This window comes from Pithys albifrons, chromosome 3 (assembly GCF_047495875.1).
Source record: "Pithys albifrons albifrons isolate INPA30051 chromosome 3, PitAlb_v1, whole genome shotgun sequence".
Lineage (NCBI taxonomy): Eukaryota > Metazoa > Chordata > Aves > Passeriformes > Thamnophilidae > Pithys > Pithys albifrons.
Genome location: NC_092460.1, coordinates 29,759,082 through 29,784,827, shown reverse-complemented (window position 1 = coordinate 29,784,827; position 25,746 = coordinate 29,759,082). Strand labels below are relative to the sequence as shown.

Below are 25,746 nucleotides of genomic sequence, written 5' to 3'. Positions count from 1 at the left end.
GGATGGGATGGCAGGGAGCTTTTAACTGCCAGGGGACGGTTCCCACTGAGACTCGAACTCAGGTCCTCGGGATTCAGAGTCCAGAGTGCTCTCCTTTACACCACAGGACCACCCGCTGGTGTATTGAAAACAGTTCTAAACCTCTATTTATCACTGGTTTTCTTTGGAGGTGATTTATGTTGTGGTATTTACAGTCCTTTGCATGTCCTGCACTAAACTTAGTGTGGTGGAGTCTGAATGTGGAGTCTTACTTCAAATATCACTTCTGTGCTCACAGATGGAGGGTTATGATTTCAACCTGGATGGGGCTATAGGAAAAGTAGGGGGTTTTTGCACTGGTACATCTGGGGAGAGAAAAAGGTTAAAAAATCAAGCTTTTGAGTACAGTGAACTTTACCAAAATTGAATGTTGCTGTTCAGACTTATTTTCCCCCTCTTCCTCTGTACTTAACTTGAACTGCAGATGGGACCTTGTTCGCGAAAGTGTAACCTCAAAGCACAAATCTTGTATGACTTAAAGAATGAGATATACTGGGTCTATCTGTTGTGCTCAACAAATGAAAAGACTTATTTGGGTTTAGATACTTCCTTTCTGCTGCCTTGAAGAAACCATAAAGTCTTTTGATGGAGCTGTGTGTGCTTTGAAGTTAGGAGGGAAGAAAAGGATGCTTTAAACAAGGCATTTGTGTTATTGTAGGAATTCTGGGAACACTGTGTAAAGAACTGATGTTCTTTGTATGAAATACAATTTTCAATGGAAAATGTTTGTTTAGAAGAAAGTGTATTAAAATTATCTTGCTAATTTCAGTTCTGCAAATTTTACAGAAGCCAGGCTGGGGGAGGAGAAGGAGTTCGGTTTTGTTTTCGTAAATCCAAAAAACCATAGATGACTGATGCACTTAGAGTTTCTAGATGACGTGTTGTCTGTAACAGATTTAAAAAAAACAACAAACCTTCACATTTTCCGAAGTTGCTGCTTGTATGTCTAAAGTAACCAGGACAAACCAAGCCACCTGCTGTCAGAAAATCATAGAAAGGTCAACTTATGCCAATCCTATATTCACTTCTTTTGTAAATTTTATCAAATGGGGACTTAAAAATTCTTATTAATAAGAACCTCTTACTTCTGTATTAACTTTGAGATAGAATCCAGAAATACTAATTTTCAATATTAGTCAGGTATGTGGCCTCAGGTGCCTACAGTGGTCTCGGGTAAAACTGTAAATACCACAGTTAACTGGAGGTTGCAACCATAGTAAGCTTTAGGAGGGAAAAGAGATGGAAAGGAAAAATGCATGTTCTGCCCAAATGCAGAGTGCAGATTTTAAGCAGGTTGTAAATTAAGCGTCCCACAGTGCACTGGGTGATGGCACTGTCTGAAGTCTGCTCAGGAGGCCAACCCTGTCCTGGCACAGCATCATCAGTCGGGCGAGGGAGGGGATTGTCCCGCTCTGCTCTGCACTGGGGCAGCCTCACCTGGAATATTGTGTGCAGTTTTGAGCACCACAATATAGGAAAGATATTAAGCCATTGGAGAGTGTCCGAAGGAGGGCAGCAAAGATGGTGAAAGGCCTTGAAGAGAAGCCTTGTGAGGAGTGGCTGAGGGCACTTGGGCTATTCAGCTTGGAGAAGACAGTGAAGGAAGACCTCACTGCAGTTACAACTTCCTTATGAGGGAGAAGGTCAAATACTGATTTCTTTGCTTTCAAGACCAGTGACAGGACTCGAGGAAAAGGCATGAAGATGAGTCAGGGATGGTTTAGTTTCCCGAAATGGTTTTTCACCCAGAGGATGGTTGAATACTGGAACAGGCTCCCCAGGGAAATGGTCACAGCACCAAACCTGACAGAGTTCAAGAAGCATTTGGATGATACTCTCAGGCACCTGGTGTGACTCTTGGGGTGTTCCACACAAGGCCAGGAGTTTGACTTGATGATCCTGATGGGTTGTTTCCCACTCAGCATGTTCTATGGTTCTATGACCTAGTTCAGAGCTTGCCAGACATTGCCTTGTTTCTATTCTCTTCGTGTCTCCTGGGACTCTTGGAAGTCCTTTTATCTGAGATTTCTGCCGTAGTTCATGAAGTTCTAGCCCTGTATTCTTTTGCCTACTGCCATGATATGTGATCTTTCTGTGAATTTTTGTCTTTCGGTTCCTGACGTTGCCTAGAAACAGTTCATGTTAAATTATTTTCTGTTTTGTTTTTTTTTTTTTTTCCCATCAGACTGCAGTATAACCATTTGTGGAGCATAAAGGCTGTGGTACACAGCACTGTAACTACAATGAGAATTAGATCTGATCGTTATGTAGTGAAGGTTCCCAGCGATCACCTGGATATATCAGAGAACAGATTGTTTTTTTGTGAAACTCATGTACAGTTTTAAACCAAAAACAAATTAAAAAAATAAAAAATAAATAGTCCTCATTATATCTCACTATAACAGTCAAAATGAAACTGGTGAGCCAATGGCAATGCGTGCACTTAGGTTTATTTTTAAAACTCCTGTCTTTGTCCTTAGTGTCTTCCAGATATGTTTTCATATCTTCACACCTCTGGAAGATACAGTGAGTGTCTGATCAGTAATCATAAACTTGATAAACTTTCTTTGAACTTTGACACATCTTGGCACTTGAACTTTTAAATATCATTGTTGTAGACATATTAGTACCTGAGGAAAGAAAGAAACTAAGAAACACATCTTTTAAGAAGAAATTTTTTAACTGACTTGTTCAGTGTGAATGTTAAATTGATTTTTTTAATATAGTCAAGCCTCTCTGTATTTACAGCAAACTTCTTTGGTGTCCTAGTCTGTCTTTAGTTTTTCTCTCTCCTTCTGTGTCACTCAATAAGACCCTTGAGGCTGAGCTCAGATTTTGAGGTTCCTGGGCCAATTTGTTCCATAAATAGAAGAATAAATGGTTGGCTGGCTCCTTCTTCAGCAGAAGTGTATACTGCCTTAGAGATTTGTCTGTCATGGAGAGTAACAGCCATGCTGATGGCTCTGAAACTGCAGTGAAATACAATAACCATGATTGAATTGCTTCTGTTGGGATAATGGTGGAGAGGAGTGCTACAAAATAATGAATTGTCAGGTAGTAGTAGAATTCTGCCCTTTTAATGGTATAATGTTTGTGGTTTCCTGTGGCTTCTACATTTTTTCATGCTTGCTACATAGATATTTAAGGTTTTATAACAATACCTGATGATAGCCATCTAGTCTTCTGGCCAGTTATCACCTTCAGGTCAGAGTAGCTCTCCACACACATTGGGTACTGGTCACCCTTGTTACTGCAGAGAATCAAAATTGCATCTGCCTTTTCCCTCAAAACTGGTAAAATTTAGGTAATTCTGTTGCTTCTAATTCAAGAGAAAGGGTAGAAGAATTTCTAGCTAAAAGTTTGTAATCTGAAATATGTTTCTTGGTTGTCTTGAGTCATTAAAATAAGTGTCAGCTGATTCTGGGGGTGTTGAGGGACATGCCACTGTGCTTATGGATCTGTGTTTCTTCCTGCACCTGTTTTTTTGCAATGCTTTTTCCAGCTAATAGTGTGTGTGATATATTTAAAACCTAAGTGCAGATTTTTTATAATGATTCACTTTTTTTGTTGGTATGGGCACCTTTACATCACTTCTTTCTTCATCATCTGCTTGAGGGGGTTTATGTGAAACTCTCAGAAATACCAGAAAGGTGGTTTGCTCGTCATTCATGTGGCTTGTTATCAATTCTGCACCATACAGACAGGTTTTTTTGTTTAAAAGAAAAAAAAAATCTGAAAAAGTCAGTTGCAAACATACTTTTATATGAGGAAAACCTTGATACCTTTTTTTTCTGGGTTGTTTTGTTGTTTTTTTTTTTTAAAACCCCTAGATTTAGTCCATTTAAGTTCTGAAATACTTGTAAGTAACCTTACCACCAATGCTTCTCTAAAATCTCAACAAATATTACTGCTGAGAGCCCTGTACATGAATAGTCTTAAAATACTGAGAGAAATGTTATATCTGCTGTCTTCCCAGAAGCACTGTGCATCACCTAGTAAAAATAGATTTGTGATGATATAGTAGTAGCAACACTCTCAGTCTAGAAGTTGTTCCCTTCGGAGTGGGATGTGCAGAGCTAAATCCAGACAGGCACATGGGAGACTGGCAGCTCCGTGGGTAAGGATGTGAGCAGGAAAAAAAAGCAACATTGGTTGCATTTTTGGAATAGCTGTTTTGATGCTGAACCTGGGAAATCATGAGATGACTTTTAACAAAATTCCCGAGATCCTGGAAATTTGCTGTCTTCTCAGTGGAATTTTTCCTTACAAGGTCAGTATTTAAACTCCCTAGTGGCACTTTTCGAATATACTTTTAGAACAACGAACTCTTTAAACTTGGCAGAGACAAGCAGCTGCAACCCTAAAATGATCCTTGGCAGTTGACTACTGCCTTCCCCAGCTGGCAAGTTTTCCTGTTGTTTTACTCTTCCCTTTTGTGTTAGGCAGTTGGTGATATTTATTTGTCCTCTAATAGGAAAACAGTTTCCTCTATCCCATATTAGAACACAGTGTGATTTTTATTTTGATTCCTGAGTCACCTTTTTTTCTCCTCTGTCATGTAACTGCGTATAAACACTATGGCTGCCACCAAGAACTGCATGTTCATTTTTCTTGTCTTATAAATATCTGCGTGGCCTCAAGTAATTAATGATTGTTTACTGCTTCTATGTCCAAAGCCAAGGGGATTATTAATGATGAGGTTATCCACAGACAAGTCTGCATGGAGAATTAAGAAATATATTGAGGACAAAAAATTCATCATAGAGTCAAAGTTTTTGAACTTAGATTTCTTGAAGTAATTCAATCACTTACCAAAGGAATTTTCTACATTTCAAGTTCTCCATATAGGATATAATACAGTAATTCCATCGCTGGTTCCTGTCCGGATTGCCATGTTTCCCAGATTTTTCCATTAATATCTGGGGTTTTTTTTATTTCAAAGTATCTCTGTGACAAATGCAGATCTCTCTAAACTGCTTTTGCACTTAAATGTGAGGAGGACGCAGTGGTGTGAGTGAACTTCCTTCTTTGAATTAGTGTAATGTGTCCTGTGCTCCATCCTAGCTCTTAATTGAGCTCATTTATCTTGTAGAAGGCGAAGCCAACTTTCTGAATTGAAAGGTTTATTAAACTAACTTTGCACATTTTCTATTGTATTGTCTTGATATGATCTCTACACTTATTCTCTCTATTTGTTCAGAGTATCCTTTAAGTTATTCATCTCTAACCTACATAAACTTTTAAAGACTTAATAGTCATAATTTAAATGTCCAGATGAGTGAAAAAGAATCCAAATTATTTTTTTTTCCTGAGATACAAGCTACATTGTTTTATAGGATATTTTAGCAGCTGTGAGTGCTGTTAGTTTCCAGATTCCCTGGAGCACCATGTGTCACCAGTTTGAATATGAATTTAGCTAAGGTCCAAGGTGGGGGTGCACTGCATCTGTGGAAATTGTCTGCAGACTTCTTTTCTGTGAATAATGATAAATTGATAGTGCTATTATTCATGCTTTCCTGCTTATTCCTAATCCCAGCCTTCCTCTGAATAGAAGCCAAAGAAGCCAATCCTGTTAGTTTGACATTTAGTATGTCCATTTATTTTTATACAAATAGTTGTGCTATGCCTTCATACACCAAAAAAGTAAAAATTCTTTCCGTTCTATGAAGTTACTGAACTCTGAAGCTCTTCAAAGAACCGCTGGGAAAGAAACCCACCAAAACAGTTTTTGCAAAGTTCTTCTTGTCTCTTCCTTGTTTATGTTTTCTTTCTGTCATGTACACAAACAGCTCAAGGCAGGGAAAAAGTTAAAACACTTGGAATTTAGCAGATAGAGAAAGATAATGAATAAGAGTTACAGTTGACATTCTTGTGCTTTGAATTATACTCTAAAGCAATTTGCCCAATGGTAAACTGGTATTTGAGTTTAGTGGAGGAGCCACCTTATGCTGTTGTACTTATATTTTTGGAATGTTGCCCTTTGGGTATGGACAAAATGGTCAGTGACTCTGGAGCTGGCTTTGGCTCCCAAAGCACTTTGAGTAGTCCTGGCAGACCAGGAAGGAAAACGAATTTCTTTCTCCTGGGTTAACAGTGACATTGATACAGTTCCTTAGTGCCATTAACTACCTCAACAGTGGAAAGAAGGGCATCTTCAGCAAGTCTTTGGATAAAATTAGATGGAGTGGGAGCAGTTACCATGGGTTGGGTTGGGATGCTTTTGAGAAGAACTTTGTCAGACTTAAAAAATTACTTGAGAAACTTCATGCAGTTCATTATGGGAAAAAAAATTAAGTTCTAGTATCCATGCTGGAAAAATCTCTGTACAATAGTAGAAGCTGGTGCTTGGAGAGCAGTGCAGATATGGGGAGCTGATGAGGAAGAGAAATGTGAGTCACCAGTGTGACCTTATGATGAAACAGGACCAGCTGGGTCAGGTCACAGAAAGTGAGCCAGTTAGAGTATTGTCTCCAGTCTTGGGCTCCCTGGTGCAAGGAAGAAATGAAACAAGTCCAGTTGACTAAGATGATAAGGCCTGACACACATGGTGTGAGAATATGACAGAACTGGATTTTTCCAGGAAAGAATCTATAGAGTAACTTAGTACTCTCTAATGGGGTGAAAGAAACAGACTCCTAGAGGTAACCAATGTTAGCGCAAGAGGCAACAGATGCAACTGCAGCAAATGGAATTCCAACTAAACATCAGGGGAAATAAAACTTGGTGTTGGAGTGGTCAAACACTAGAAGAGATACCCAGAGGGCCTGGGGGGTCTCCATCCTTGAAGGGACTTAGAGTTCAATTGCTGAGACCTCAAGCAACTTAATGTAAGCTGGCCCAGGTCTGAGCAGGGCATTAGACCAGGACAGGCTGAGCAAGTTGGGGTTTTCCAGCCTGGAGAAGAGAAAGCTCTGGGGAGACCTTGGAGCACCTTCCAGTACCTAAAGGAGACCTACAAGAAAGATGGAGAAGGACCTTTTTCAAGGGCATTCAATGTTAGGACAAGGGCTGATGGCTTTAAACTGAAAGTGGGTGGGTTTAGATTGACTATTAAGGGAAAATTCTTTACTGTGAGAGTGGTGAGACACTGGAACAAGTTGCTCAGAGAAGTTTTGGCTGTCCCATCCTTGCAAGTGTTCAAGAACAGCTTCCACAGGGCTTTGAGAAACCCAGTGGAAAGTGTCCCTGCCCATGGCAGAGGGGTTGGAACTAGATGCCTTTCAAGTTCCCTTCCAACTCAACCCATTCAAGGATTCCTTCAAAACTAAACTAGTGCATGAGCTGAGCTGAGTTGTAGCTTGAATCAGACACTTGTTAGATTGCCTGTTGTGGTCTGCAAGTATTCCTGTAAGAGTATAGATGCCTGGTTGTTTAACTGGAAATATAAATGGCCCAAAGCCTACAAATGGAGGTTTTGACTTACTTTTTTTAAACAATAAGATGCGATAACACACACATAGAACAGTAAGACAGTAAGAATATGTATTACAAGAGGGGCCACACTCAAGTAAGTCCTTACTGAAATAATCTTTGGTGTTGGTTGCTGTTCTTCGTAAGGCAGATAAAGGAGTTGTTTTGCCTCCTACAGAAGAAGAGGCAAAACCTCCTTTTTCCTGGATAGCAAAAGAAACCATGCAGAGTGTTGCGTTCATGGTTCATGCTCCCTCTAGTTCAGCGCTGTAGGTGCAAGAACTAACTAAATTATATTCTCACTGAATATATATGATATATTATGTGATACTATATCTTGAGACATCTTCCTTGGTCTTTTAGCTACTGTTGTCTTTTGTCCTGAAGGAACTGTAGACTTAATATAAAATTTACTCTTGACCAGTCATTTTTCATTTTTTACTTCTAAGGGTCCAGGTAAACAATAAAATACCAGATAAGATGATAATGAGCTTTAGGATCCAAATCTTGCAAAAATGGATTCCTCAGGCAGGAGCAACAAATACAAAACTCCTATAGCTTAGTATTTATTGGATCAATTTTGGAGTTGATTTTCCAGCATCAGGAATCTTCTTTGAAAGTCTCTTATGGGAATATCATCATACAGATAAATAGTTTCCGTTCTGGGAGAAGTAAAAAGTCATCATTTCCTCCCCCCACCAGTGCCCCAACTCCCTCTTCTCAATCTCCTTGGAGGGGGAAAAGTTGTTTTTGTTGGTTTTTTGATTAGGTTTGGGAGGGGGTTTTTTGGTGCTTTGTAAACACTTTTGTTACTTTTAGTTTTAAAGGTGTGAGTGTATATCACAGAGCTCTTTTGGCTTTCCACATGCAACTGATCCCAACGTCATAATGAGGATGCGATGCCCTAAACCATAAAAAGATTGGGAAGCAGCTAAAGAATAAGTAGCAGTGTTTGTAGTCTAAAATGGTGAGTCACAGTCATAGGTGTATGTGGCAAAATGCTGAGTAGCTGTTCAGAGTCTGCAGTAAAGGCAGAGGGACCCAAATTAAAGTGGGTAGCTTTTTTGTGTGTGTGGCTTGTTTTTGTGGGTTTCTGTGATGTTCTTTTTTTGTATTTTTTTAATGTCATTGATCTTCTAAACACTTCTGTATTTAAAAAGGAATTTATGGAAAAATATTCCAGTGTGTATTGGCTGAATAGTCATATAGATTGCATGAAGATTTTGGCATGAAGTAAACTTAGAGTACGAGCTTTTATGCTTGTTTAGCTTTGAGAGCCATTTCCACTTTGACTCTGCTTCATGAAAAAGTCTCGTGTGCTGCCACTGCTGATGAATATTTTGCCATTTTAATTCAGAAGGACACATATAGAACATACAAGGGTAAGGGCAATCAGATGTTGACAACTTGATGTGATCTGATCATGATTAGTAATAACTCTGCAGGGCCTGGCTTGTTGATAGACTTCAAACCAGCCAACCAAACAGCCTCACCACCACACGCCCCAAAATGCTCACCTCCCCTGATATGAAAATAAAACTTCTGTGCTTTTTTTGCATCTCTAGCTTTCTCTTTAGCGTTCTTCCTTGCAAATCTGAGCCAAATTATGAATTGGACTGTAGGAGTTTCAGTTTTTATTACCAAATGTTTCTCGTTCAAGGAGTCAGCGCTTTTTTTTCCTGTTGGGTATTTTACTGAAGCTGGATGTTGAGTTGATGAGTCTAAAATTCTGCTAAGCTATTGTTTCCAGAGTATCTGAAGCTTTGTCCCTTAGTTGTGATGTAGTGTATGAGCCAGAAAATCTAAAATGGAAATACTCATTCATTTTAGTTGTTTATTAAAAAGAAAATTTATCAAATATAGTCAAACATAGCTATTGTTTTGTTATTTGCCTGGAAATGGGAGAGACGGGGGTGTGAACATGAAAACATTCCTCTGAACACACATAACAGGTTTGCTTCTTTTGGGTTAGAGGTTGGTTAGAGCCTTGCCAAAATACAGGTCTTTGGCAGACTTTCCTTTCAATATTCAGTGGAGATACATGCTGCCAGAAAGGAAGGGAAAATAGCGAGAATATTTACTATCATGTGCTGTACTTAATACATAAGCTTCCTGTATATCTCAAAAGAACTCATCTTTCTGCTTCCACATCTATACAGCATAATCCCTCAAATCTCCAGAGAGATCTCTGAGGAAGACAGTAAGGCTTCTTGTGGCTTACAGTGTCCTCATAGTCCAAATAACTCTGACTGGAGACTCTTTCAGCTCTTTCTGCAGTGTTTCCTGAGGTCTTGGTGAAAACAAAATGGTTGAATTTTCCTTTTTAAAATAAAATGTTGAGCAGTCTCTCCCTCCATTGAATAAGCAGCATAGGTGTTTCTGGCTGCCAGCTGCTGTGTGTGTGTGTGTGTGTGTGTGTGTGTGTGTGTGTGTGTGTGTGTGTGTGTGTGAGCTTCGCGAACGAAGCTTTGGGCAGGGCTCTCCCCACATGGGTGCCCTTCCAGCCTGCGCAGTGGATTTTAGGTGAGGCTCAGCGTGCGCAGAACTGGCCCCACCGTTTAAGTCCTGAGGTTCATCTGCCACGGCCGAGCGACCTTGGACAGTGACAGTGAAGTCCTCAGGACTAGAAACTGCAGCACCCGGCATTTCCCAGGAGGTCTTCCATCCAAGTACTAATCCGGGGCTGACCCTGCTTAGCTTCCGAGATCTGACGGGATCGGATGTCAGGAGGGAGGTGGTAAATGCACAGGTTGTTTGCTGTATTCAGAGGAATGTACTTGAGGTCAGTTTGGCAGTCTTCCACTACTGCTGTGCTGTGTTGAGTCAGCTGAAGTATTTATACCCCTTTTCAGCATCACTTCTGATAAATCAGAAATGTACATGTCTTTGGTGTGACAACTGCATGTCTTGAATTTGAGTGTGATAAATTTCTTCTGAATTGAGGAGTGGACGCATTTTGGAGATTGGTTGTTTTGTCTCATGTAGGACTGAGTTAAAAATCTTTTCTGGAGTGCTCTGTCTCCATTTTGTGGCTTCCAGGTATGAATGTCACAACTTATTAATGTCTCTGCTTGTTATGGAGTAGAGGGACTGATTAATAGTTGAATCTGAAACCTATTAGGCTACAGATTTTGCTATATTATGTCCCTTGATACTATGGGGTTTCCTTAAAATTGCATTACAATTTACTGAAGCAATGGGAATAGACTATTTGAAGAGACAGAAAAAAAATTACAGTCTTACAATGTAGCCTTAATTGTTTGTCATAAAAGGCTTAATGCAAGTTTAAATAAAATAACCCAAGTTTTAATAAATGGCAATATAATATGATATAATGCTGCTGTATTCTAAGTAATTGTGGTCCTGATGAATAAGTGCTCTTTATAGACTGTTGGATGCAGATGTTTTCTTGCTGATGACAGCAGTCACTGCTAACAGTTAGAGTGCTGAAATTAAAGGTGACCCCACAAATTGAAAAACAGTTTGTCTTTCATTAATTTCTGTTCAGCTATCACTTCCTCATATACCCTGAACTTTCAAGAAGAAACAGTGTGAAAATTTAGTGTTTCTGCTGTTAAAGTTGTGGGAGGTTTCTGGAAGTGACATGACCAAAAGGATCGTTATAATTTCTATCGAGCTCGCAAATAATAGCTTGGGGCTTGAAGGAAAGGGTGAGAAAGTTTCTGGGTGAGATAGTGGACAGCGTTAAGAGATGATGATGTTTAAACTCCATTTTTTATGGTAATGCTGAGGATCTTAGCCCTGCTAGTAGTTAGGAGAAAATGAGAGCATGGTTGAGTTACACTAGTAGCATCATTTGGCTTTCTACTGAAGAACCATTTAAAAATAATGCATAAATGACTTAGCTGAGCCATCTGGCTGTACTGTATTTTTCTTTCTCTTCTGTTAAGCTGTGGTATGTGTAGTTATGCTTTTGATTATGAAGTCTTCTCAGAGCCATCTTCCCAGGATGGATTAGGCATGACAATTATGTTTCAGGGCTGAGCATTAGACTATATAGGCTCCTATTATTTCTTCCATTCATGCATTTATAAGACTATTTTTGATCATTAAATGTCAATTTTCTGAAATATAAGTTTTCACTCTTTGTGAAGCAATAGTGCAGTAGACACATGTTCCACTTTTTGTTTTAGCTCATAGTGCCTTCCGTTTAAAAGAAAAAAAATCAATTTGAGGAATGAATTTCTAAAGAAGCTGCATGGAGTGGGTAGTATGACAGGTGAGTATCTGGCTGTCCAGAAAGCTGCTGGTATCATCCGTGCCTGACGCTATGGGATTTTGTCTTAAGAGATTTTTTATTGAGGCACTCTGGAAATTGCCTGAAAATTCTCTAGTGCCTTTTCAATAATGTAATAGTCAATGCAGGAAAGAGTCAGGAGGTTTTGGCAGTCACTGCTTACTTGTTTCTATGAATTTTGCATGCACAAATATGTAGCAGTGGAAGAGTCAGGTGCCTTCTGCTGAAGTTGGGTGTAAAGACCACAATGATGAGAAGCAAAAATGGAAGAGCACCAAATGCAAATTGTAAGATTGTCTTATTTGCAGGTTTCCTACTACTGGAAAGTAATAACTCACTGCTAGACAGTTTATTACTGTGAAAAGAACAGTGAGGCTAAAAGTGAAAGCAACTTATACAAATCCTTTCTCTGGATTTATTCATGTGTTTCTAGTTCTTCACAAACTAAAATACAGTACTGCTCTTCCACATTGAGTGACAGCCATTCTGCATTGCCAGAGCCTCTTACTATTTTCTTAAGGAGTGAGGGTTCCTAAAAGTTCTTAAAGATGTGGCTAGAATATAGTTTTCATAATGTGGAACAGAAAACAGCTATTCTTGATGTCACTGAGACAAGTGAATCCTGACATGTAAGGATTTTTTTCTTTTTAAAGAAACATTTTAAAGCTATATTTCCTTTGACTTAGGGGCCCAATCACACAATCTGCTGTTAGTATGTGTTGAAATATTTTTTGTTGCTTATTTCCTGAGCTATGTCTCTAAGTTATGAAATTCAGAACTTCCTTTTTTGTAGAATGAGTTGATAATTCTCATTCTATGTCCAGTTTAAGGACTGCCTCCTAGATGAGTAGAGTTATTTGCACAAAATCATTGGATTGTAAGAATTTCTGCTCGCAATAATGACATTCCTATATAAGGCATGGGCAGCTGTAAGTAGATGCCTTTTTTTCTTTTGCCTTTTTTTCATTTTTCTTAATGGGTTGCTGGTTTTGAAGTAAATATATGTCCTCTGGGAGAGTCTTGGAAATATTTGAAAATCATGATACATGTAGTTTTTCTCCTCCTGGCCTGTAGCTGATATATGTATGGGTCTCTCTTGAAGAATTAGAAATCAACGGGAGGCAAGTAATATCTCTAGTAGGCTGTGATCAAACTTTTCTATACAGGAGTGCATTCTGCAACCTAAATCTAGTTTTTCTGCTGTATCAAGAAGAGCTTGCTTCTTACTTTTGCTGAGGAACAATTCATCTGCCAGCACCCAAAGCAGTTGCACTAAACTGAATTCTCATTGCTTGGCTGAGCAGGGGTGGAAGCAGAACAAGAGTTTGTTGATCCAAGGCAGCCATCCCCACAAACAGAAATAGAATCTTGTGGCCTTCCTCACAGCACACGATGGATTTATCTTCAAATTTGAACTTAGTTTCTGACACTCTCCTGACCTTTCATTTCTGTTTTTCTGTCACGTGCAGTATGAGTAGTGATGATCTTTGAAACTGTGGATGGGAGAAAGGGGTGCATGTGGCCCCCCCCCATCATTACCTCACAGTGCATTGCAAAGTGCTCTGCTTTTCTGAAAGTGAAGTTTAGATAATACTTATATCTACTAAAGTGCCTATATTCTGTTTAAAATACAAGTACAGACAGACTGGATCGAAAGTGTTTTGCTGTAGGGCATGTAGACACTATGTAACACATTTAGACTATATTGTATTACTTGAGGAACATAGAAATGCAGTTAAATATTCATCTCTGTTTGTACTGCATTCTTCTGTCTCATTTTGCTCACCAGTGCAAAGACAATCAAAACTTCAAAAGTGTTTCCAATATTTTTTTTTTAGTGAGCAAGATTGGTTTATTAGTTCTGCTTTGTGTGTGTATACGTGTCAGTCATTGCTCATTTCTCAGAATATGTAGGAGTCTTTCTTTGTATCTGTGCCTTTATTTGTGCTGTTTATTTTTTTCCTTATCCTTATATATGGTAAGTGCAATTAAAAACAAACTATGAAAAGTCTAGACCTTTCAAGGTACTGGAGTGACTGGTGTGCCAGTATTTTTTCATGGCTCCTTGTAGCAAAATAGAATCCTTGCAAAATCCCTCTTTGTTCTATGTTAATAGCAATAATAATGCAAGCCTTCACAGCGTACTTCCTCAAGTAATGCTGTACAGTAATAGGCTATACTAGCCTGATTACTTTTATTGCAAGTAATCAAATAAAGATAACCTGTGGGCTTGTGCTGTATGCCTCTAATGTCATGTGTCCACCTGGAAGCCCCAGCTGTGATCAAGATCCCCAGCAGTATTCATCAGACTTTTCTAAATCGTTTCTGACAAAATCTTTTTTTTTTTTTTTCAGCTGTGAAACTGGTAGCTTATCCTTGTGGGAGGAGGTAGACTGCAAAGAAATCTCTGAGCCATTGCAATATAAACAAAATAAAACCAGTAGTATTTTGGGTGACTCTAGTGGAACACATAGTTACTGTTGGCCTAAGTGGTGCTGTAAATTTGGTTTGTAAAAGAACTAACTCTCTTGTGTGAGCTAGCATGTGAGATAGATGGAAATTTTAGGTTTTGTTGGTGTTTTCTTGGCAGATTAAGCATCTTGTGATGCTGCTTTTCTTTCTGTTTGTCAGTGGAACTGTCAGCATGGAAGCATCATGCTCTGTGTTTGTCTCATCAAGTACCCCAGCCTGTTTTCTTTAGGTGGCTTCCTGTGGCTGATCTGTTGACCTGCAGAAGGAACTTCTGGCTAGAGAAAGGCAAGGTGTATTGTAAAATGAATGTGTTGTCGTTCAGAAAACTATTAGACTGCTCAGAAAAGTGTTTTGTGTTGGATCTAGCATAGGTGTTTCTAGACCATAGAAATCTGTGACAAAGTGGTACCTGAAGAGTTTGGAGAGGAATTTAAATCATATCAATATGTGTTATATATCTACTAAATGCATTTTAAGAATTTTTCTGTATTCTCTGCCACTAATAAGTTAACCACCTGCAGTGGGCTAAAGCATAAGGATGCTGATGTAATATTTAGTAGAGTTCAAATACCATCACTCCTGCTGTACCTCAGATTATCTCTACAAAGCCTAAATTCAAATTCTGGAGTTATAACAACTTTTGTCCTTTCTGAGTTTAATTGATGAAGTGTGAGAACTTCATGTATCTGCATGGAGGAGATGAGCATACTGAATACCCATAACATCTTGAATTATTTCATCATGGTAGCATTGGTTTCTCCACACTTCCTTACTCTTCTACTGTTTGTGGTCTTTATTGTAGGATTCTTTATAAAGGGAGGAATGGTACAGACTATTCTTCTTCCAGAGACTCAATTTCTATCTTTGATTTGCAAGTTCTGCCAGTCGTTGTCCAAGCCAGGCTGGAAGAGCAGTCCTGCAGTTCCTATCCACACTTTTCAGAAACTTTAATGAAGTCCAAAGTGAAAGGAATGCCCTGTGGCCACAGTTACCACCCATGTGCTGCTCTGATGTCTACTCTGCTTTCATTGGGAACTTAACTGGTAAATAAAGGACACAGATCAGGGCCCCTGGGGTTAGGCTCTCCCCCAGAGCTGGATTTGTTCTTGCATTGCTCAGAACCACATCCAAAGAGCTGTCTGTGATCTCTCTTTGAGCCTTGTGAGTCTGTGCTTTGCCGCCTCAGCTGTCAGATGCTCAATGTCAAACCTAGAAGGCTGCTGCTTTTCCATGGAAACACTCTATGAGATTGCAGAAATAATCAGGCATGTCTGGAGGTTGCTGTGCCCTATTGTTGAATGCTTCCAGACAATGAATTTAATTGTCCTACCTTGACAAACTGAGATTTCAACTGATATCTGCTTTGCTTTTGTCATCCTCCTCTCCTCTCCTCTCCTCTCCTCTCCTCTCCTCTCCTCTCCTCTCCTCTCCTCTCCTCTCCTCTCCTCTCCTCTCCTCTCCTCTCCTCTCCTCTCCTCTCCTCTCCTCTCCTCTCCTCTCCTCTCCTCTCCTCTCCTCTCCTCTCCTCTCCTCTCCTCTCCTCTCCTCTCTCCTCTCTCCTCTCTCCCTCTCTCCTCTCTCCTCTCTCCTCTCTCCTCTCTCCTCTCTCCTCTCTCCTCTCTCCTCTCTCCTCTCCTCTCTCCTCTCTCCTCTCTCCTCTCTCCTCTCTCCTCTCTCCTCTCTCCTCTCTCCTCTCTCCTCTCCTCCTCTCTCCTCTCTCCTCTCTCCTCTCTCCTCTCTCCTCTCTCCTCTCTCCTCTCTCCTCTCTCCTCTCTCCTCTCTCCTCTCTCCTCTCTCCTCTCTCCTCTCTCCCCTCCCCTCCCCTCCCCTCTTTCTTTTTTTTCTTTTTTTTAATGCATAAATGTCACAGTTTATTCTGCTGTTGTAACGTAAGCCTCTTGATAGTGGCTTTCCATTTCTCTGTTTGTGCACATCTTGCAAAACCAGCTCCCGTGTTCTTGCTTTTGGGTACGTACCACCAGTATGAGCTGTCTCATGCCTGGTGTGTGCTCTCGAGGGAGACATTGCAATCATACATTCTCCTTAACAACTTTTTGCGTGCCCTACATTTTACTGTTGACATCAAAATAAGTCAGTGTTTACAGCAACAAAATTCTGTTATCTAGTTGTGTCTTTTTATCAGTAATTTCCAAGAGGATTTTCTTTAATATGGAAAGGGATTCAAATCTAGATGGATGGATGGATTTTTTTGAAATTGCATTTCATATAATTTACTTTCCATAATACTTGAAAATCATGTTAATTGATGTGCCTGGCTAACACTAGATACAGTTTGCTTTACTATTGGCTTTAGGGAGAAACTGTGTCTTTTCTGCAGGCTTTACCAATTTGCAGGCACTACTGCCAGTGGGAGAGGTGCCATAAACTATTTGGAAACTAAAGCAATTCTGGTTTATGGAATGTGTTTAAGTGTGCTGGGCTGGTGCTGTGCCTGATCTGAAAATAACTATCTTTGGAGACATAACAGTAAAAGTTTTGGGTTTTTTATATTTCTATAAGACATTCATTTTTATTACTTGATACTTATTCTGGAGAACTGCCTCTGCAGGAAGGATAACTTTCAGGCTTGTACACTAAATAGATCACTAAGATGGCCTAGTATGATTTCTGCCCATATATCTTTGCTGTTTTTAAATGCTAGTTGCCAAAAATAAATGTCCACAGAAACAGCTGTTGTAATAGTGGGAGAATGGACGCTGCAGTGGATGGTGACAGTCTGTGTCATTGAACTGGTGAGAAGGAGAAGCTGGAAATCACTGCTGCAAATCCCACCTTTGTAAACTGTAACAGTTCAGAAGTGAAAGGTTTATCACTTGAAATGTTGACATCACGTTAATCAAACAATGTCTGTAAGAACAAAAGCAAAACAGTTGCTGCCCCTTCTCCCATGCCCAGCACATCCATCCTCCCAGGCTGTGTGGGCACCCTCAGAAACAAAAAGAAATGCCATAGTCTTGTTTCTTGTGACACTAAGGAAGCACGTGCCAATGTGAAATCATGCAATCTGAAAACACTGGGGAAGTAAAGGGAGTGTAAGTCACCAAGCATGAGGTCTCCATTTGCTGTGTATCTGTGGGGGTGCAGATGAGGAAGCATTTGGTGTCTGCAGGGCTTGATTCATTGCTTTCCTTCTGCAGTGTACCATGGATTTTAGGAAAAAAGCCAATTGAGGTAAGATGGGAGGAGCATCTCAATGCTCCACCAATGTGAAAGCCCCTGCCTTTGTGTGCTTATCACAAAAACATGTTAAATCTTGAGCTTTTGGAAGAATAAGAGGCAATGTCCTCAAATTTCACCCCTTATACTTGCTTACAGAATATTTTTTTAATACTCTAGAAAATGTAGACAGCCTGTTTCCCCTGAAGTGAACTTCCTCAATACTAGATGGTATGGAGCTAAAAGAAATACATACATATTTTGTGCTCCTGTACACAGCACTGCTGGGGTTGCAGTTTGAATCCTGTATTCAGTTTTGGACCCCTCACTGCAGGAAGGACATTGAGGTGCCGGAGAAAGGGCAGAAAATGTCCAGAGAAAGGGCAATGGAGCTGGTGAAGAGTCTGGAGTACAAGTCTTATAAGAAGCAGCTGAGGGAGCTGGAGGTGATCATTTGGAGCAAAGTAGTCACAGGGGAGACCTTATCTTTCTCTAGAACCACCTGAATGAAGGTTATAGTGAGTGGGGATCAGTCCTTCTCCCAGGTAGAAGGTGACAGGACAAGAGGGTTGCACGGGGGGAGGTTGAGATTGGATATTAGGAAAAATTTCTTCAGTGAAAGGCTAGTCAGGCATGGGACCAGGCTGCCCAGGAAAGTCATGGAATCACCATCCCTGGAAGTGTTCAAAAACTGTGTGGATGTGACACTTGGGGACATGGTTTAGTGGGAAATACAGCAGTGCTGGGTTAACATTTGGATTCCATGATTTTGAAGGTCTTTTCCAACCTAAACAGATTTATCAGCATGTTCTTTCTTTTAGAAACAAAGGTAATACTACAGTGGAGAAGGTCAATGGTCCATTGTTTTGCTTTATGTCTGATAGTAATGTACAGTTGGTACAACTGTCAGAAATTACAAGGCTGTTTTAGTAGAACTCTAAAAAATGGTGTGGCAAAGGGGCAACAATTCAAAACCCATGCATGTGTGAGGCCTTGCATCGCTTACTTGGATCTGTGGTTGGCTTTATTTATAAATCTTTCAAATCTTGTGCAGAGAATGGAGACTAACTGCTTCAGTATGCCTTATTTTAATGTCACAACTTGTTTTGCATGAACAGATTTTTAAGTTGTCATTGCCAAAAATACAAACTGTATCTGGTTTCAAACCATACATTTCTAAAGCCTAATTTGAGTCTTCATCAACCTGAATAAAATGCCAAAGTCCTGGTCTACCAGATAGCAGCTGGGGCTGGAAAAAGCTGAAGCACATGGTGTCATTGTTGTAAAAGACAATCCTTTCAATGGAATCAATTCAGGAGACAGGATGTCAATATGTTGTTTATTTTCCATTCATATCTTCTGACTAAAACCAATTTATTCCTCAATGTCTATCTGGCTCAGACTCGGCCAAGCCAAAGGGAGGAGATGGCTAAATTTTCTTTTCCTTGTCCACCACTTCTCAAAATCATTTTGAATGTCCTGTTTTCCTCTCTCCCTTTCAAGTAGTTCAAATAAAACTTGTGTCATATGCACAGAGGATGTTTTCCTTTAGTGTTGCTCCCATATAACTTACCTATTGCTTCTGTCAAAAATTGTAGTGCATCCCACTGCCCCTTTCTTTGTGTGATGGCTGCTCCAGGTAGTTTGTTCAATTTTTTCCATTGTGTCTGTGTCAAATCAGACTTAATAATTAAAGAAATTCCAAGTAAGAAGCTGAAATGAATTCTGACTGCTGTTGCCCTTCATTCTGCTAGCAATCCTCCTATAATGAGTACAGCTAGTACTTGTTCAACAACAGATGGTCTCAGGGTTTTTATGGTGTATGGAACAGGTTTTCCAATGCCAAAATTGCTTATAATATTTCAGTAAACAACGTAACTTTTTAAATACAAAATTAGAATTAACATAAATCTAGAAAATTGCTTTGTAGGAGGTCTCTTTCATGAGGGAAAAAAGGCTGAAACTGAACTTGAATTCCTATAATTTTGAAGTCAGTTTGCCAAGAATTGTAATTGCTCCATCTTTTTTTCCCCAGAAATGCATAAATACATAAATTCTGTTGTATATTAAAACTAATTTCTGAGGTATGGTCCTTATTTTTAAGAGGCAAAACAAGAAATGCTATTGGTGTGTTTAAATACTGGAAAGTTTTTATTATTAACAATTGGCAAGTTAAATAGGATATTGGCTTCCCTCCTTACTTTATTTTACCCTTGTTGCTGATGGATAATTATGTTTGGTGTTCATGTTTGGTTAAGAATTTTTTGATGATGGAAAGATTGGTTATTTAGAGGAAGAAAATAGATTGAAATTAACAGCGTGAGTCAGATGATCTACTAGTCATGGAGGGCAAGTTGGCAGATCTGGGTTTGGCCCCACGCCTGTCACCAGTACCCACAGTGCCCTCATGAGCTCTGAGTCCCCCCTGAAATCTGAGTCCTCTTCAGCTCTCTGTGGTGGGGACACATATGTGTTACAGATACTCATGCAGTGTCAGCAGTGATCTGAAAGGCTTCCAATGGTAATGCACCCAGCAGTTTAACAGTGATGTCTCTTACCAATATAAACTTCACTGAGCTTGCTGTGAAACAAAACTAACATCCTTGTGCAGTGAGGATGAGGGGAACTGAAGATTTGGGTGGAGGGAAAGAGGAAATTTTTGAGCTCCATGCCTGTAGAGGAGAAGAGCTGTTTTTGTGATGGGGGGGGGGGGGGGGGGTGGGTGTTCAGCACAGGGTTTGTCAGTCTTTTACAGGTACAAATGCTGCTTTGCAGGACCAAGCTACAAGATTAAAGGTGTCATTAAGGGAGAAAGGAAACCATTTTCCCTTCCTGAAAAGAGCAGTTTGCTAGACCTACCTCAGCAGGTAGGAGACTGAAGTCCAAATTTGGCTCAGCTTTAAGTAAAATTGCCCACAATTTTTTGACACACCATTAGTCATAAGAGCTGAGTGTTTTTGAGAGTGAGGGAGAGAAAGTTTGGGTGAGTCAACAGGGCACTGTGCTGTGTGCTGTTATACATCAGGTGTTTCAAACCTTAAATATTTTGAGACATGGTCCTGTCCAACTCGTCAGTATTTAAAAGCCCTAATATGTTCTTTCAAAGCCTTTTTATTTTGCAGACAAGATCATTATCAGTTGGACTTGAAAAGCTGCTTCCCTTTTTCCATCCAGACAACACTGGTGGGAATTTGCTGAGTTGGTGCACACTGTTGCTGTAGGTGTGTAGCTGTGCAGGATCTGCCCCAGCGAGAGCAAAGGTTTCAGGAACACCTTTGATGTGAAAAAAAAAAGGCTTTTCCAGACACGCCTCCCCTAGCAGCCTGGTCATGCAGCAGAGAGTCAGGGAGGTTTTGCCTGCTGCTGAATCAGCATTGATCTCGGCAGATGTGGAGCAGATAAGGCTGATAGAAGCTCTAAGACCAAAACAGAGGGTCTGTGCAGTTCTTGTTGAGCAATAGATTATAGTGTTCTTGAGGGGAGCAATTTCAAGGTCCAGGAGATAGAGATCAGGCAGCAAACACTTCCATCATGCTGAAATCAAACTCATTCAGGGGAAATAAGCCTGTGTTGAGAAAATCATCTTGCCATGGGTAAAGCAGGTCACAGCTAATTTTTCTGAACGCTCTGTTTTAATAGCAAATACAACTCTCTGGCTTCACCTCCATCTTAGAGAGTTTTACCCCCATTTCCCCCTGCACAACGTGGGAATAGGCAGTGTCAAGGTTAAACCTGGTCGCAAGCTTTTGTTAAGGTGTCGTGCCTGCTTGCGAAGGCAAGGCACCTGTCAGGCATGCCCAGTGAGCCCTGGGAGCCGCTCTCCCTGCGCTCAGGCTTTGGGAGGCTGGAGCACAAAGAGCGCTTGTTGCCCCAGTCCCCGGGAGTCTCCCAGTGCTACCACTAGCTGGGGAGGACTGGTTACCATGGAGGCTGCCATCTGTTCCCTCCCTGCTGGAATGTGATTATCCTCGCTGGGTTGGGAACCAGCAAAAGCAGGGGAGCGTGTGCTGTCGGCAATTATCTGCAATGGAGTGCGTTAATGGAAGGCTGGAGGAGCACATAAAAGGATTTTACCAAAACTATTAATGATTTCTAGCCAAGAGCTTTTTGCAAGGTCAGTACTAAATTCATTCTGTATGTAGGTAATTTTTAATTGGTGTGTTGGCTTTATGATTTAAGGATGGCAGCACCACGGAAATAATGCTTATTGTTAAAAGGGTGTGTGTGGGTTGTATTTTAGGGATCGTTGTTTGTCTGTTTCAGTTCAAGCAGTTTAATTTGGGGTTGTTAAAGTAGTAAGTCAGAACAATAATTGGCCAAACTGACACAAATGGAGCAATTTGTATCTCTTGTCTTTATGAAATGCTGTTTGCTGCCAAATCTGTTTGATTTACGTGTCTTTTCACGCTGATTGCTTTTTGTCTGAGTGATTTTTTTTGGATGTGGTACGTGTTTGGTTTTCGTACTGGCATGAAGGGTGAGACGAGGGGAAAATGTTCAGAGCTGGTGATACTATGGATGTTTAGGGTGTTTTATGCAGTTTGCTCAGAGGGAGCAGCGTAAGGGAGGCAGAATGCACGAGCAGGTTTTCCACTCTCCGTTCCCACCCTCTGCCCCTCTTTCTAACTCACCGGCTGACCAAATATTTTGGACTCTTTCTCCTATAGAGCTTAATTCTATGTAGACTTGACATGAGTTTTCCGAATACTCTGCAAATATTGTGACTGTTTTGATGCCAGGATTTAATTTAAAGGGGAAATTAAAATTAGAAATGTATGCTTGTGAGGTTCTTGTGTCCTAGAAAAGACTTTTCTTGTTGGGTTGCTAGAGCTAGGAGTAGTGTTTTTTTTCATAATAAATGTATGATGATCATTTGAATGCAATTGAAATTACTGACTTAAACAAGGGACATTAAAATTTTGAACACCAAACAGACAAAATGTTGCTTCAGCAGATGTTATTAGTCACATATGGGCTTTCCCTTTTCAAATAAAGGTCTTATGCTGCGTTCCTGTTGCCAGAACTGCCATTTTTATTTGATGCAGGGGAGGACACTACTAGAGGCTTTTAATTAAAACTGTGTCAGTCCTAATTCAGCCTATTTGCCCTCTGCTTTTATGCATTGAAAATGTCAGTATATTGGAGTCTGGAAGGGAAGTTGCTGATAGAGTTAATAAGTCACGATTGCAACATATTTGACTAGGATAAATTTTTAACCTACAACATGCTTTCCAAGTCTTGGTGCCTAACAAAAGTGTGTGTAGGAGGTTGAGGGGGTTTTTATTTCTTTGAGTACTTTAACTGTTTGTGGTGTGAGCTTTTCTTGTGCTCGTGGGAGGGTGGTACGAAGTCCTTTCAGACTTTTCTGTTACGCTCACACGTTGGTGGAACTGGGTGAGCACTCTTAGGGGAAGCTGCATCATCTTACAATTAAAAGAATAAAATAACTTTTCCTTTTTTAAGCTTCTTCCTTCCTCAGAATTTGAGTATTGCATTACTGTTGGAGTAGGTAATTTATGCCAAACTGGCTTTTAATGGGCTGCAGTGGACTTGTTCACACGTGCAACCACAAGGCTGTAATTGCGTTGTTGAAAAGAGTGCAGGAGGCAGATTGGCTTTTGTGCTTGGAAAGAGATTAGACTTTCACCCTTCAGATGCTGCGCTGGACCTAGCTGGAGGGAAGGGCAACCACTCCAAGGTTATGCTGGTGTGGGATCTGTTTCTGTTCCCTGCTCTGTTTCTAGGAGGGTTTCTGTTGCCCACAGGATTCACTGTCGCTGTGCGTGTGAATTATTGTCTCATTGGCAAGTCTTCACAGATTGCAACAATCTTATCGACATAAAGGTAATGGCTTGTATATCCTTTCCCGAGATGATTTCTCCTGATTGCTGGTGGTGTGCTGAGAAGCTTGCTTTTCCACTGCCTTTGCTAAACCAGTTTCAAGGATAAATAGGGGACTTTACATTCCGCACTCTCCGGCTCTTATTATGTTCTCTGATGAGCATCATTTAAATGTCCAAATAGTCTCCAGCCATCAGTTTCTTTATTTTTGTCTTGTTTGGTCTGCATGTGTCTGTTGGATACTTTTTTATTATTATTCAATTTTACTTTAGGTCACTAGGTCAGTGTTGATTTGTGGATGCAGGATTTAAAGGCTAGACACTCTTTAATCCATTTGAGCATCTGGCCTTTCATAGTAGACATCCCAATTCCATGTAACACGGGAGCTGTTAAATGTCTGTTGGAAACTAATGGGGTTTTTAAATACTTTTTTTTAATCTTTGTTGGATTATTTCAAGTGGCTCTGATGTTTATGCTTAATGCAAACAAATGATTGTCAGTGTAATCTGCTACATGATCTCTTGAAGGAGATTTATTCTAAAATACAGGCTTTGTGGAACAGCAGAGGTGATAGGTCATACTTAATAGTGATTTGTTTGGGTTTTTTAAGAGTGTGAGCTAAATTTAGGTACATCATCTCACATAAAAAAAGCATATTTTGAATGAACGCCCAACTAAACAGTGTTTAGAAATGCAACCCAGTATACAGTGGGCTCATAATAGTCTTTTTTATAATGTCTGTACATCCTAAGCTTTCAGGAAACTTGTCATTAAATGGTAAAATCCTGAGTCAATATATAGGAAGCTGGCTTGTGCATAAATGATCACAATTGTTTCCTTCAAACAGACAAGTCTTTCTGCTTTTCACTTGACACATGACTGTGGAATGCTGTTTGACATGACTTGGATTTATTTATACATTGTGTTTGGACTACTGCTTGATGAAGATTTTAAACATGCTTAATTTTCAAAAGGCTTTTTCCCCCCCGCTGTTTACTGGTGTATAGTGAACACTAAAACAAACAAACAAAAAAACTCAAGGCTCCTTACTGTCTCCTTACAGCAGCGTGGCTGCTTCAAGGTTAAAGCCTGCAGCTCCCACTGAAGGGCCAACTGTTTTAGTAAGTCCTGGTGCCTGTTTACAAGCTGTTCTCTTTGCAGCTCCCATGAAATAATGGAGTTCTCTGGACGCTGGATGTGGGATGATAAACCTGCTGACACAGGCATTGCTGCTGTTGGTCTGTTTGCTGGGCCTTAGTCATGTAAAATTGCTGGTGTCTTTTATGCTTTTTATGGGTGGGGTCAAAATGCAGGCAGTAACACTTTTTTCTTGATGCTGGAAAGAGCTCTACAATATTTAAAAAAACCTTCAAATTTCTTGAATTTGTTCTAAAGCAGATGACCATACTAACCCAGTGCAGTGAGATGAGTAACTAAATGGGAGAGACTGGCAATGTACAGATTTATGTTATATCTGGGAATTGTGGTGTGTTTTTTAGTCCTTTTGAGAGGGACTTGCATTTAGCACAGAAGTACTTTTGTCCTCCTTTGAAGTCCCACCTTGCTGAGGAGTCTAATTGGAGAACCTGAAGACTCAGAGCTCTTCTGCAAATGATTTCAGAAAATATTCCTCCAAGGTAATTGTTATTCAAAGTTGGGAGAAGAACAGGGTGGGGAGAAATGGCTGCTTGCCAGCACCAGAGTATCTTGAAGAGGAATTATTTCTGACTTGTTTTTTTTCGGTTCATCGATTTGCTCTTTACTACATAATTGGCTCTTCATTTTAAGTATAAAAATACTACTTGGACTTAGAGAGACATGGGAATTGTTTACTTTTTGATGAATATCTCAGCAGAGTAAGTCCTTGAGTGCAGTTGGGAATGTGGAGCTCAGAACTGGAAGAAGCCATTTGGTCAATGCCAGGGGTTTTTGTGGGGGCTTTTCCTTCAGTCACAGGTAGCCATATAAGGTACCATGTCATTTAGATGTTCAATAGGCTTTTCTTCTGGCACACTGCAAATCACAGACTGTTCCTGGCTGTGGGGAGCAAACTTTAAACAGAACTGTAAACTGTACTAAATGATAAAAAGTCAATATTTCACTTTGCTTCAGAAACTGAGCAAAAAAGATTTAAGTCATTGCCAGTGTCATGAGATTCTTGTTAGTAGTAGAAAACTTAAGCAGGCACTTTGAGACATTACTTCTGCTAATGGGATGATGCTTCCTGGACTCAATAGCCACAGCCAGGCTCCAGTGTTGCAGAAGAATGGGAAGCCAAAGCAGCCAAATTTTGAATCAGAGGGAAGAATAGTCATCTAGTCATGACAGATGGTGGTAGAAGTGCTTTTTCAAGTAGAAGTGCTTCTCCAGCTGCTGGTATTTGGAGGAACCTTCAATCAGGTTTTTTGTACTTGTTCTTGTCTATCTGTGCACATTTACTAACTTGTATATTCTTGAGTCTGTGCTTTTTTGCTATGGTTTCCCCACCACAGAAGCACTTTACCTGCATGCAGATGGTAGGGATGCAGCTAATCCTGGTATGAAATAGT

The 25,746-nt window shown here is 40.2% G+C and overlaps 1 protein-coding gene across 3 annotated transcripts in view; it reads left to right on the top strand.

Annotated features, from left to right (window-relative positions):
• FGD4 (FYVE, RhoGEF and PH domain containing 4) overlaps window positions 1-25,746 on the top strand; it is a 113,419-nt gene that overhangs the window by 21,037 nt on the left and 66,636 nt on the right. The gene's annotated exons all lie outside the window — the stretch shown is intronic.